Here is a 14280-nt window from a genome sequence, read left to right on the forward strand (position 1 = left end):
GCCCAAGGCCCAAGCTTGTCTGAACATAGCCCCTCTGAAATGTTTAGCACTGACTTTGGCAATGCTGCAGAGAGGGCAACATCTTAAATGGAAGGACTAAGGACCTATCACAACCTTTCCCTAAACACTCTGTTTCATCCCACACTCAGACAGCCACAACTCAGCCGTCAGTGCACAACTTGCAAGACCTCCACTGTGGCAAACCTGCAGATTCTGCCCTACACTGATAATTAGTTGTCTAGGATTTGAAGGTTAAGGAAAGGGATGCGGTGAGCAACTATTATACTTGAATTATTTTTAAAAGCACTTAGGTTTAATACTAGGTTTAGTGAACCTGAGACAAAAGCAAGTTGATAGGGAAAAGCTACAACAATTTAAAAAAAGAAATGTTCCCTTCTATGTGCTGTGGAACATTTCAAAGACTGATTACAAAGGAGGGTGTTCCAAGGGTAGGAAGTTTCATAGTGAATATATTTATACCTCTAATGATGTATCTCAGACACACGCACAAAATCCTTTTCTTTTGTTAGATCTGAATCTAGTTAATCAGAGTTTTTAAAGAAAACATACTTATTAAAAAAGTAAGTGTGATTCTTTGTGCTCTAGTGATTTATTTAAAAAACAGAAACAGCCCACTATGGAGAGTGCATCGGTTAGAGCAACATAGCTGGGGACCTGGAGTTGAATATTTAGGCAATTTTTGTTTCAGAGTAAAGCATTTCTTTTGAGGAGCAAGACCAAGGCTGAGATTCTTTAAACAAGACTCAGTGAAAGCCTAACTCTGTTCTCACAAGGTCAATGGCAAAACTCCCACTGACCTCAGTGACAGCAGAGCTATGCACCTTTGAAGACACCCATATGCAGGGCCGGCCCACAACATTTTAGCACCTGAGGCAAGGAGCTCAAATGACGCTCTTATGCCCCCTCGCTTGGGCCAAAACTTTGAAAGGACTCAATTCTGCCTTCTTCCAGTTCTACTCCTCTTAAGGTACTGCTCTGTCACCTACCCCAATAAAGGAGAACTAACAACTTAAAATGCCTTGTTCAAAAATTTTAAGTAACACTTAACTTTCAAACGTCTGAACAGCAAATGTAACTTTTCTTGTCTGTATAGTAAACACTGGCATTTTTATCTGTTTGAATAATCGAAGTGGTGCTTTCCAGGCCTTCTTGGTTGCAAAGATTTGAACGACTTCCTGAAGGTCTACAGTCTGGGCCAGCTCATGCTCTATTAAGATGGGTGCAAGGCCAACCAGCCTCTCCTGTGTCATTATGGAGCATAGATGTATTTTTATTAACTTCAGCTTGGAGAAGCTGCGTTCTCCACTGGCAACTGTTACAGGAAGTGTTAGAAATATGCGCAGAGCAACAAAAGCCTTTGGAAAGAGGGTGGTCATCTTATTTGTGCACATATACTCCAGAACAGCCTTTGGAGTTGATCCTGCTGAAATGTATCTTGAAAGGGCTTTCAGTTCATCACCTAAATCACTCGCATCAATATCACGCAAGTCATCGTGTATCAACACTGTCTCTAGTGCCCTGCATTGCTGGTGTAGGTCTTCTTCAGTTATAGTGAGGAGTTTTGGAATATCATACAACATCCCAAATATACTGCTGTGTGCCTTGAGCTACATGAAATGTTCTTCAACTGACTGTATTGCACAATCTAGCACCTGGTTAAAGAATTCAACTTTGAATTGTTGTTTGGGATCTCATATTGTTTGGGGACTCTTATAGGACCCCATGCCTCGTAATCAAAATGTCCCCTTCTTCAGTGACTCTTGTATTCTTGAATGGGTGGGAAAATAGCTTCAGTGTGACGTTCCTCTGCCAACTTCTGTGAACTCTTCAGAAAGTTTTGAAATCTCTCATCTGACCGGTAAGACTGTAGTTATGACTTCGCTTTGTCCAGTTGATCATTGTTCCAGATATATCAAGGTCAACACCTTGGAGTCTCTTACTTACAACATTTATTTCAAACAGTATATCATGCCACAACACTAAGCCACACAGAAATTTGAAGTTATATATATTTCTGGTGATTTCATTTCCCTCCGCCACTGTTCTCCCTGTCATAGCATTATCCTCCATAATGGTAACTATGGCATCACCTATCTTACCAATTTGGTGTTTGATAGCTTTTATCACCTCCACTCGACTTTTCCATCATGTGGCACTCAGTGGTTTCAGTGTCAGAGAGGATGTTCCCAGATGTTGCTTCAAAATTTGTCATCGATAAGTTGATGCAGAGAAGAATATATAGATGTTTTGAATTACATTAAAAAATTCAGCAGCCTCACTAGGCGCTAATGCTGCATCACTGGCCACCAAGTTCAATGAATGAGAACTGCATGGGACATAAAAAGCTTGAGGGTTTAACTCTCGGATCCATATCTGCACTCCTCTGTTCTTTCCTCTCATGTTGGCACCATTATCATGGCCCTGACCTGTCATGTCAGCTATCGCAATTATTGAATTTACCAGCTTTTCAAGAAGCACATATGTCATACCAGCTCCTGTAGTATCATCAATGTCAATAAATTCTAGAAAATGCTCTCTGACAGTCACCATTGCAGGGACATTTTCACTAGGTTCTGCTGTTGTTACAAAACGCACCATTAAAGTTATTAAAGTCATTTGTTCCATATGACTGATGTCAGGTGTGCAGTCCAGAATAACAGAGTAATGATCTCATTTTGAATTGTTTTTCCAAGGTAGTGGTGTGTACATTTCTTGGGTGGTAACTCTTCTTAGATGTCAAGTATCAGAGGGGTAGCCGTGTTAGTCTGAATCTGCAGAAGCGATGAGGAGTCCTGTGGCACCTTATAGACTAACTGAAGTGTAGGAGCATAAGCTTTCGTGGGCAAAGACCCACTTCGTCAGATGCATGTAGTGGAAATTTCCAGAGGCAGGAATAAATATGCAGGCCAGGATCAGGCTGGAGATGACCAGGTGGATCCAATCAAGGAGGATGAGGCCCACTTCTAGCAGCTGATCTGGAGGTGTGAATTCCAAGAGAATAGAAGCTGCTTTTGTAGTTAGCAAGCCATTCACAGTCTTTGTTTAATCCAGAGTTGATTGTGTCAAACTTAAAGATGAACTGTAGCTCAGCAGTTTCTCTTTGAAGTCTGGTCCTGAAGTTTTTTTGCTGCAGGATAGCTACTTTTAGATCTGCAATTGTGTGTCCAGGAAGATTGAAGTGTTCCCCTACAGGTTTTTGTATGTTGCCATTCCTAATATCAGATTTGTGTCCATTGATTCTTTTACGTAGGGACTGTCCTGTTTGGCCGATGTATATAGCAGTGGGGCATTGTTGGCACATGATGGCATATATTACGTTGGTGGATGTGCAGGAGAATGTACCAGTGACAGTATGGCTGATCTGGTTAGGTCCTGTGATGGTGTTGCTGGTGTATATATGTGGGCCCACATATATACACCAGCAACACCATCACAGGACCTAACCAGATCAGCCATACTGTCACTGGTACATTCTCCTGCACATCCACCAACGTAATATATGCCATCATGTGCCAACAATGCCCCACTGCTATATACATCGGCCAAACAGGACAGTCCCTACGTAAAAGAATCAATGGACACAAATCTGATATTAGGAATGGCAACATACAAAAACCTGTAGGGGAACACTTCAATCTTCCTGGACACACAATTGCAGATCTAAAAGTAGCTATCCTGCAGCAAAAAAACTTCAGGACCAGACTTCAAAGAGAAACTGCTGAGCTACAGTTCATCTTTAAGTTTGACACAATCAACTCTGGATTAAACAAAGACTGTGAATGGCTTGCTAACTACAAAAGCAGCTTCTATTCTCTTGGAATTCACACCTCCAGATCAGCTGCTAGAAGTGGGCCTCATCCTCCTTGATTGGATCCACCTGGTCATCTCCAGCCTGATCCTGGCCTGCATATTTATTCCTGCCTCTGGAAATTTCCACTACATGCATCTGACGAAGTGGGTCTTTGCCCACGAAAGCTTATGCTCCTACCCTTCAGTTAGTCTATAAGGTGCCACAGGACTCCTCATCGCTTCTTCTTAGATGGTCCACCTATGGAATGCTCTCTGGTGATTTTCTGCCTTCTCATGGCATGCCAGATTTCTAGTCAGATTTTTCCAGTCTTTTGTTCCTGTAGAACCCAATGTGGCTGGAACATTAGACTGGAAGAGTTTGCAACAAAAACAGTATGCAGCATTCTGGGTTTTTGAGTACATAAGCCATGGCCTCTCCACTTTGTCACCATTGGGGATTTCACTCCAGTAATATGTTGGATGGAAACTTCTATTTTCATTGTCTTTGGGGAACATGAAGTTTTTTACTTGCTGTGGCCCATGCAGTACAAGGTTACTGCTCAAGTGGGTCCACAGTCCTGGATCATCTAGACTTAAGGAACTAAACTCAGCAGCAGCTCTTTCTTGCACCTCCACCACACTCTTCTCTGATCTACACTTTTCTTCAGGAATGAGCATGGTTACATCCATTTGAGATGGAGATATTGCTGCTGCAGTAGCTGCCAGGTCACCTGCACTCTGACTAACTGGAAGATCAGGCATCTCCTCACCACCCACATCCTCACTGGGCCGGAAGGCTCACCATGAACACTTGTGTCTATTTATCTCAGGAGAGCTCCTTCCTGCTTAGATAGAAAAGCTTCCTTTGCTTTCTTTCTTTTTCTGAATGCTGCCTCAGAGGGGCGTTTTCTTCTTTCACTGCTGTTCTGTGCCAGCTATAGTGGCTCTCAACACTCAATTAAAAGGGACAAATAAGCAGGCTGAGTGAGGGAAGATATCAGCATCTTAAGGGTGTAACTGGCTCCTACTACTTCAGTTGACTGCCTGTTCTCCTCAAGTGGGTTCAGGGAAGCAGCAGGAAACAGGAAACTCCCTGAGAAGCTGGTGTTAATCCTTCCAGCACAGCACTCCACCATCTCTGTGCATCTAGAGCAGAGAGAATACATATGCACCAGCAGCAGACACAATTTTCTACACTCTGAGTCCTAGTGGCGTTCTCCCCTGCCCCCACAGTCTGACACCTGAGGCAGTCACCTCAGTTTGCCTCATGGTAAGGCCAGCCCTGCCCATATGCGTAGGTATATGCACTAACTTTTGGTTTTGCCAGTGAGCAGAGTTGTTGACTTAAGTCCCACAACTTGAACTTGAGTCCGACTTAAGTCGTCTAGGTGACTCGACTTGAGACTCAACTCGGGTTCATTGTTTGTGACTTAAGACTCAAATTGAGACTTGCTAATTCTGTGAAATCGACTTGGTGAAAAGATTGTCCGAAAATGCCAATATTGATGGCTTGTACAAAAGTGACTTGACAGTTTTTAAATTAAGACTTGAGACTCGACTTGGGACTGGTCTTGAAAGTGACTTTTAGGGACTCGAGACTCAACTTGAGACTTGAACTGTAGTGACTTGAGACTCAACTTGAAGACAACACTGCCAGTGAGTGCCCCAAACGGTCTCTGTCCCCTCCTGTGATGAGATTTTTTTTCTGACCTCAGATGCCTGAAATTGGGAATCTGCAAAGAAAAAAATAGAAAAGGCTTAAAATTTGCCAAATTTACAAGATGTTTAATTGAACATAGAGGGTCCTAACACCATCACCACTCTATCTGACATGCTTAAAGCAGTATCTCGTTTTACTAAAAAAGCCCTAATTAAATAAAAATAAAAAAATAGGGTAAATTAGAAAATACAGTAATGGTAGCTATGGGGTTATATGATACAGTGGGCAATCCCATAGGAATGTATAGAAGCCCATCAAAATAAATAGAGAATGCATCACATCCTGTGGGACTCACTCAACAAAACCCCATAGAGGTATATTGTAGCCTATAGAAACCAATGGGACTTCTATCCATTGGATTCAAATCTTCTGATAACACTCCAAGATTCTTCGCCCACTTCAGCCCCAGGGCCACACTTCTGCACCTCTTCCTGCCCCAGCTCCAACCCTTTCCCCTGAACCCTACTCCCTGAGCACCTCCCACTTGCTGCTGCTCATTCTTTTCTGTCCCTTTTTGTCTTAAGCGAGGTGGGAAACAAAGAGAAACAAATGTCAAGGCAGACCCACTCAACAACTGATGGGAGGGACAGCCACACTCAATAGGTAATCATCCATGCAGCCTTGCTGAACAGCTGACCAGGGAGCAACCTCTGAATAAATAATGGGAGTGCAGGGCCAGCTGCTGATCAGCTGATTGGTGGCCAACCACAGCGCCACCAGAGCAGAAGGCCCCGGCCTTTCCTGGGGATGTTGAGTGCACCCTGTTTTTTCTTCCTGAGGTCTTGAGCATTTGAGCATCCATGAAGCATAGAAAAAGTAAACAACTCTTCCATCCTGCATGGATTAGACAGAGAATGGAGAATGGCAGGGCTCAACCTTCATTCCAACTAGAAAAATTGTTCTGTTTCACACAGGCCTAATATTAAACTCCCCAGTTCATTGACTATAAAACTGAAATATTAGATTCTGACACATAGTAGTGTAACATGAAAGCCTGGGATTTATTCTATTTTAATGTGGTCTTTCGTCATTTTACTTATTAATACTTATGCCCATATTTTTCATGCGTTGAACTCCAAGGCTGTGTCTAGACTGGCCAGTTTTTCCGGAAAATCAGCCGCTTTTCCGGAAAAACTTGCCAGCTGTCTATACTGGCCGCTTGAATTTCCGCAAAAGCACTGATTTCTTACAGTAAGAAATCAGTGCTTTTTGCGGAAATACTATGCTGCTCCCATTCGGGCAAAAGTCCTTTTGCGCAAAAGGGTCGGTGTAGACAGCCCAGATTTGTTTTCCGCAAAAAAGTCCCGATCGCAAAAATGGCGATCGGGGCTTTTTTGTGGAAAAGCACATCTAGATTGGCTTTTGCGGAAAAGCATCCGTGCCAATCTAGGCGCTCTGTTCCGAAAATGCTTTTAACGGAAAAGTTTTCCGTTAAAAGCATTTCCGGAAAATCATGCCAGTCTAGACATAGCCCAAGTGTTTGCCACCATGAAGCATCTGAGATAACCAGAAAGAAATGCCAGTTAGTTATTAGGAGCTGCCACTTCTCCAGTGCTTGGTCCAGGCCTTGCTTCAGGTCCCACAGGGGTGAAAATGCTCGTGTGCTAACAGAAAACATCCTCTTAGCCCTCAAAGATTTGCTCTTGTTGGTGCTAACTCCTCAAAACATATCTAGCTTCTAATTCATGGTTGCCTTCCAAGCCCTGACATGTATGGATTTTCAATGGCTTCTTCAACTTTCCATGGAATTTGTACAATGTACATTTACATATTTTTCCTTAAAATAGACCTTGAATCTCTAGATTTTTGCCCTTGGTACTAAACTTCCAAGCATGTAAGGTTTTAAGCTACACTGAAAAGACAAAATAATGGCAACTGTCTTTTCTAGAAGGAGAAGAGAGTGGGTTTTGCTACAAAGATCAAAAGCTTCCTCTCCTGAAAGATGTCTGTGCAGCTAGGTGGGGCACTCTTGATTAATATTAGTGGTCTGCCCTGTTCTACTGCCTAGGATGCCAACTGCTTTACCGAACATCAACATAGGGGAGGTATTTGATAAAATAAAATAGTCCCACCTTTGGCAGTGCCTTAAGGAGTTTAGATTCAGGAAATACTTATGGGTAAATTTACAGCCAAGCAAAGAGAAACCTCTTAGTTTGCAGATATGAACTGAGCAGATGTACTTGTAGCTGATCTGCACCCACAGTCAGAGATGCAGCAACTTGGTTTCATGTCCAGTGAGTGTCAAAGTGATGTAATGCACTGATTAATTAGTCCCAAAGTATTGTGCTTGCAGTTCAAAAGAATATATGGATCTCAGTTTTCTGCTGCGGACAAAGCATTCAATCCTGGATTGGTTGTGTTCCAAATCAGTTGTTCAAAATAAACTGAGCTGACCTAAATTTTGTTGGCTGTGACTAGCCCCAAAGGGTCTGATACAGCATGAAAGGATCAGCAGGATATAATGCTAACTACATCCCCTTTCCACTGGGCAACATCTTTTATGCCAGCAGTAGGGTGGGGGGTTATATCTGGGAACCACTATACCAGCTGTACCTCATTAGGGGATACACCTTCTCCCAGGGCAGTTCTTCCATAGGTAATTATGCAGGATTTGGGGCCACTTTGCACCAATAGGATGATGCAAAGTGGGCACAGTACAAGAGGGAATTATTGACAGCGGATGCGAATAAAAAAGCAGCTCAGAAAAAGTGAAAAACTTTCCATCATGCTTGGATTAGACAGAGAAGGGATGAAGGCTGAGCCCTGCCATTCTCCAGCCTAGAAAAATTGTTCGGTTTCACACAGGCCTAATCTTAAAACCCCCAGTTCATTGAGCATAAAACTGAAGTATTAGATTCTGACACACAGTACTGTAACATGAAAGCCTGGGATTCATTCTATTTTTATTCTGGTCTTTCATCATTTTACCTATTAATACAAACAAAAAAAAACCTCTAAGGAAAATCTCATACTGTATATATGTAATATGATCATCTAATCATGAAGAGTATTTGCATACTGACTAAGCAGAAGTCTATAATTCTCAGGGTAACAAAGCTGTCTTTTTAAGATGTAAATACAAGTTCGGCTCCACTGCGATTTGAAGCAATTGCTTTGGGCCAGCTTTGGTTCAGATTTTCCAAATCAATAATGCTGTGATACTTGCCAAAAATCTTTAATTAGATTGGAGGAGGTATAACAGCATAGTATAAGTGAGGAATAAAATGTTCCTAGGTTAATTGATTTGGTCCATTTGCCATTTTGGCCAAGCTTCTTTTACCAAAGGATTTGTAGTCTAATAATGAGAATAAAATTCTTGCAGTCATTAGCAGAGCTAGAATCCTGAAACACATTTCACTTACAAAAGCCACACAACTCTTTATACCAAACAAACTGCAATCTAAAACCTGCTTCCCCACAGCATGCATAGATTGTGAACTGTTTGAGCATCAGTTTATGTATTTTGCATGGCTGAGAGAACTGTGAGACAAGCAATGCTCTCTTAGTACTTGAGGGAAATTCAGACTCAGGGCTTGTACATGCTACCACTGATGCTGATATAATTTGTCACTCAGGAATGTGAATAAGCCACCTTCCTGAGCAATTGCCTACCAAAGCACTGGTATGTTATGGACAGTGCTATGTTGGTGGGTGAGATCTTCTGCCAACATAGCTTCCAGCCTTCACAGAAGTGGTTTTATTATCCCATTGCCCAGAGCATTTTCACAGGACACACTACAGAGGCACAGCTGCATCGGTGCTTCTAGTGCAGACTAACACAAAGGAAATTCTCTGTTTTCATATTGCACTTGAGTTTCAAGGAACTGAGAAGAGGTTTCCAACTTTCAGTGAGTTCTGCAAGGAGCAGAAAATGGAAATACTAACTCAGCCTGTAGGTTGTGTCAAGGACAGCCTATAAGTCATTTCATTTGATCCCCACCTGATTAATTAGCCTATAATAATTATAAGAAAGGGGACTTCTCAGCCCAATTTCAGTTGCATTTTACATTTCTAACACTCTTCAGCGATTTACTTGGGCTTTTTCAGAAGGCCTGTCACCCTTTTACAGGTGCAATTTTGCAGATGTAAATTTGGTATGCTTCTCTATTTTTTATGCTCCACAGAAAATGTTCCCACTGGAAAAATGTAATTCTCCAAACTTTTATAGTACAATGCAGAGAGGCCAATCTGCATATTATTTTTAAGATGCCCTTCTGAGCCTTTAGCTGAGTACCATAAAGCTACATTAAAATGTTCCTTTAGATAACTAGCCTGATACATTCCAGGCCAGTGCATGCTGTGAACTCTGCTGATATCATCGCAAAGCCACTGGAGAAGTTGTTCTTTTGTTGAAGGATGCATACAGCACTTTTCTCTTTTGAAAGGGAAGGGGGAAAAGAAAGCTTGTCATTTGATCTGAAATTTATCTGCTGACATAGTGATTGATCCTGAGAACCACACTCAGGAGGTTAGTAAGCAATTTAAAGGCCCTCTCCTACAAGCAAATCTTGATGTCACAGGAGAACAAAGCATTACTAGGCATCAAATAGATAGTTTTGAATGGTTTTGATTGCTTTCAACCTTGCTTTTGGAAAATTATATTCTGAAGCCAAGTGAAGTGATCTTGATTGGATTCCTGCAATCCAAACTACCTTGCAGCATTCACAATTCACTCTAGACCACAGACTGGCACTGACAAGCTTTGAAGTGAACCATATCCAGGCTTGGGCAGTTATAAGGAGCTAGACTAAGGAAGTCGAACCCTGGGAATAGGAGATTGTAAATGGAGAACTATCAGCCCAAATCTAAACCTTACTCCCCAGCTCAAGGAACAGCTACTGTAAGCTGGAGATACGCAGAGGGAATTGTCTTTTCCGCAGCCCCAATGCCCCTAGATTACAAAGCAGCTTTTGACCTCCTCAGCAGTACATGTTACTGCAGCAGTGACGCTATAGTCAGCTCCCTGCAGCCCCAGTGCAGCCCTTCCATGGAGAGAATTAGAGCATTTGCATATCATGGATGCCCAGCTCCATCACGATCCCCCTGTGCACTAAGTGCTGATCTCTGCATGTCCCCCATATTACACTCCCCATTCAGCTGCACTGCCCGGGGACCCTCTGCAGCCATGGAGGTCTGAGAAAGATCTGCCCTTTATCAACTGTAGAGCTACAAGTACTGCAATAACTATTAAGTGCTTAGCTACACAATTAAGTTACAATAAAATTAAACTATGACAGAAAAGGGGAAAAAATACTACCTGTGTCAAATAAATACCTCTTGCATTATGCCCTGATGCTCACTAGCCTTGCATCCTCATGAACAGGCAAGAAGAGCAAATTTCAGAGAAAGGGACGCTTCAGAGAAAGTTGCCATGAGAGCTGGCAGCATGAGGCGCATCTTAATGGATGTGATGGGGTAGAGGGCGTGAAGCACACATTTAAGACCATTATGGCCTTGATCCAGAAATGAACCAGAAACCATAGTGAAGAAATGAACATAGAAGCCATGTACTCTTTGTTTCAGTACATTTAAGAGGCAGGCAGGCATATTTTGAGTAGATTGCAAGTGCAGCAATAAAAGGATAACTGAATAGGAACTCCAGGATCACACTTTCATCATCTCCAGTTGAGCTAAGAAGGAAAGCGCTATGCCACTTTGAAAGGCTTTACTACTCCAGTGCCTCTTGGCATAAATCATGATCAGCACAGAATTATCCTGTTCCTTTTGTAAGGACATTGTGCCTGATTGCAATCGACTGTGCATGTGGAAACACAACGGGGGAAACGGGGGGGATGTTCAAGATACTCTACTGAGCTATGTTTGCCTCTGTATATTGGAGCTGAGATGACTGAAATCTGTGTAAATGACTGAAATCAATCTGTAATTCCTAGTCTCAAAAATCAGAGAAAGAAAAGAGCTGTTAGGCTGGCCCCAGGATCTGAACCTTGGGGTTGCAAACAGATCACAGTGAAAGGCATGACCATTCTCCCTTGCTAGATGGGGAGCTACAACAGAAAGAAAGTATTGGAAAAATTACCAACAATTTCCCTTGCCAAGCACAGTAATATGTAGCCCCATCCTGTTGTTTGAGACAGATATATGCAGGAATATTAAAGTTGCCTTCGGTGCACTAAAATATTAGAGATTTTTGCTAAATACCAGTATTAGCAGCGACTGCCCTTCTGCAGAGAACACAGGTATGAGCTGTCTGAGCTTTCTATGGTATAAGCGATCATTTCCATAGGAATAATAAAAACTTCAGAACATCTGGGATAAAAAATATTCAGTGAGTACAATGGGCCTCGTTCTTGTCTGCACTGTCCCAACTTCACACTTCCAGATGACTAAAGGCATAGATTGCTTTGGCTATGTCTGCATCAGATAGCTTAGCAGGCAGTCTCCTAGATAGCTAAAATTGTGAAGAGGCATTTTGGGCTATTCTTGCTATATGGAGGAGCAGGAATAATGATGAAACCAAAAGCTACTAAGCGACATCTTGGCAATCAGCTTGCCTTGTTTTAGTCCTTTAAAAGAGTGCGGCTAAAGTTCCAGTTAGATCCTTGAAATGCTTCCCCTGCTTTTTACCAGCATCACTTCAGTCTTCTCTGGGTTGAACCAATTGTATTTCATTCAGATACTTGACTAAGAAACTGGGACACTAATTACATAACCCACATTTAATCTACTATATATTTTAGAGAGTTTGTCTGTCTGTTCAAGAACTCCTCCAAAATGGTAAGAGGTAGGACCACCAAATTTGGTATGCAGCTTCCTCTTATAACTTAAAGCAAGTAAAGGGTTTGGTTGTGCCAGAAAAATAGGTTATGCCTGGAATGGGATTGCTTCTCATAAAACCAAACAGAAATGAGACAGAATTACCAAAGCAAGTATGGTCTTCAAAATTGATGTAACTGAGCAAATGTTCAAGGAAAGTGAGCCACGATGAGCGAATAAAATAGGATAAACCTGGAATAGGAGTGCTTTTTAATAAACTTTTCAGAAAAGAGAAAAAACAGAGAAATTTGGAGTAGTGCTCTGTTTTGGGTAAAACTGCTACTAAGAATATAATGAACAGCTAAATATTAACAGGGTATTCCTGGGGGAGTGCACTACAAAACGTAGCACAATCTCAGGCTATCAGCTATTAGTATGGCATCTTTAAGCTCTATTAACTACAGAAACATACAGTAATTGTTTTTCAATTCTGTGAAAGTATCAAAGATCTCAAAAAAAATTCCTATCCCAAATTGGGACAAAGTCTAAGTCTCAAGCATTTCCATGGACTGAGAATTTAAAAAATGAGTTTGGGTCAATAGAAACAACTCATTTTGATCATTTTAAAATATTTTCTTTTCATTTCAACATTTTTTTACCTTAATTCAGTTAAATTTTTAAATAAAATCTTGTATTGAACTTCAAAACAAGATATTTTCATTCCAATAATTTTAAAAAACTGTATTTTTAAAAAATACCAAGTGAATAAATCTATTTATTGAGAAAAGTTTGGCTCATAAATTGGCATTTTCTGGCAGAAAACATTTAGTGGAAAAATTCCCAACAAACTCTATTAACATGGGTGCCTGTTGGATAGCCAAGTACTGATATAAAGCAATAGTTGATAAATTGAAGAAATGGGATGAACACCATAAATTAAATTGTGATAGCAATGTAGCCATGTTAGCCTGGTGTAGCTGAAACAAAAACCAGGACTATGTAGCACTTTAAAGACTAACAAGATGGTTTATTAGGTGATGAGCTTTCGTGGGCCAGACCCACTTCCTCAGATCAAATAGTGGAAGAAAATTGGTTGTGACAATTTTCTTCCACTATTTGTTCTGAGGAAGTGGGTCTGGCTCACGAAAGCTCATCACCTAATAAACCATCTTGTTAGTCTTTAAAGTACTACATAGTCCTGTTTTTTGTTATAAATTAAATTAAATAAGAACAATGTTGAGTGGTTTATAAGCAGTAGAAAGAAATTACAGTGAATTAGCGTATATAACCCACACTTGAGTATAACCCGCACTCGTGTATAACCCGCGGCTTTTCCTGATTGTGTAGAAAAAGTCTTAGATAACCCGTGACCAAGTATAACCAGTAGCTTCTATACGCTAATTCACGGTGATTGCACATACCAGCTGCCAGCGGGGGAAACGGAGAGCACAGCACAGGCATGCTGGTCGGCCTGCGGGAGGGGAGCCGCACTCGCCCCCAGGCTCCGCACAGCCACAGCTAGGCACAACCCACCCTTCTCCGGGCGGGGGAATGGAGAGCACAGCGCAGGCGCGCTAGCTGGCCTGTGGGAGGGGAGTCACACTCGTCTCCCAAGCGCCGTGCAGCCACAGCCAGGTGCAACCCACCCTCCTCTGGATGGGGAAATGGAGAGCACAGCGCAGTGTGAGTAAAAATAAACGTGTATACCCCGTGGGGGAAAGGGGGGGAGTTGTAAAAACGTGTATAACCTGCAGGTTATATATGCTAATTTACGGTAGTCCCTTCCACAAATAATCGGGGTATGCTATAGTGTGACGGACCGGGCCGTGTCTGGGCACAGTTGAGGGCGTCCGCTCAGGGCGAATTGCTCTAATCCGGGGCTCCTTACAGCCCCCAGACTGGTGACCTCTCCAAACAGGCCACAAACCAGTCCCACAAAGCACTTCAGTTGCCTGCCTGAAGCCTCACGAACATAACCCCTCCGACACCCCAGCAATACCATTTTTGGGGCCAACATCCCCACCTATGGGTGCAGC

The sequence above is a fragment of the Pelodiscus sinensis genome, chromosome 2 (assembly GCF_049634645.1).
Source record: "Pelodiscus sinensis isolate JC-2024 chromosome 2, ASM4963464v1, whole genome shotgun sequence".
Lineage (NCBI taxonomy): Eukaryota > Metazoa > Chordata > Testudines > Trionychidae > Pelodiscus > Pelodiscus sinensis.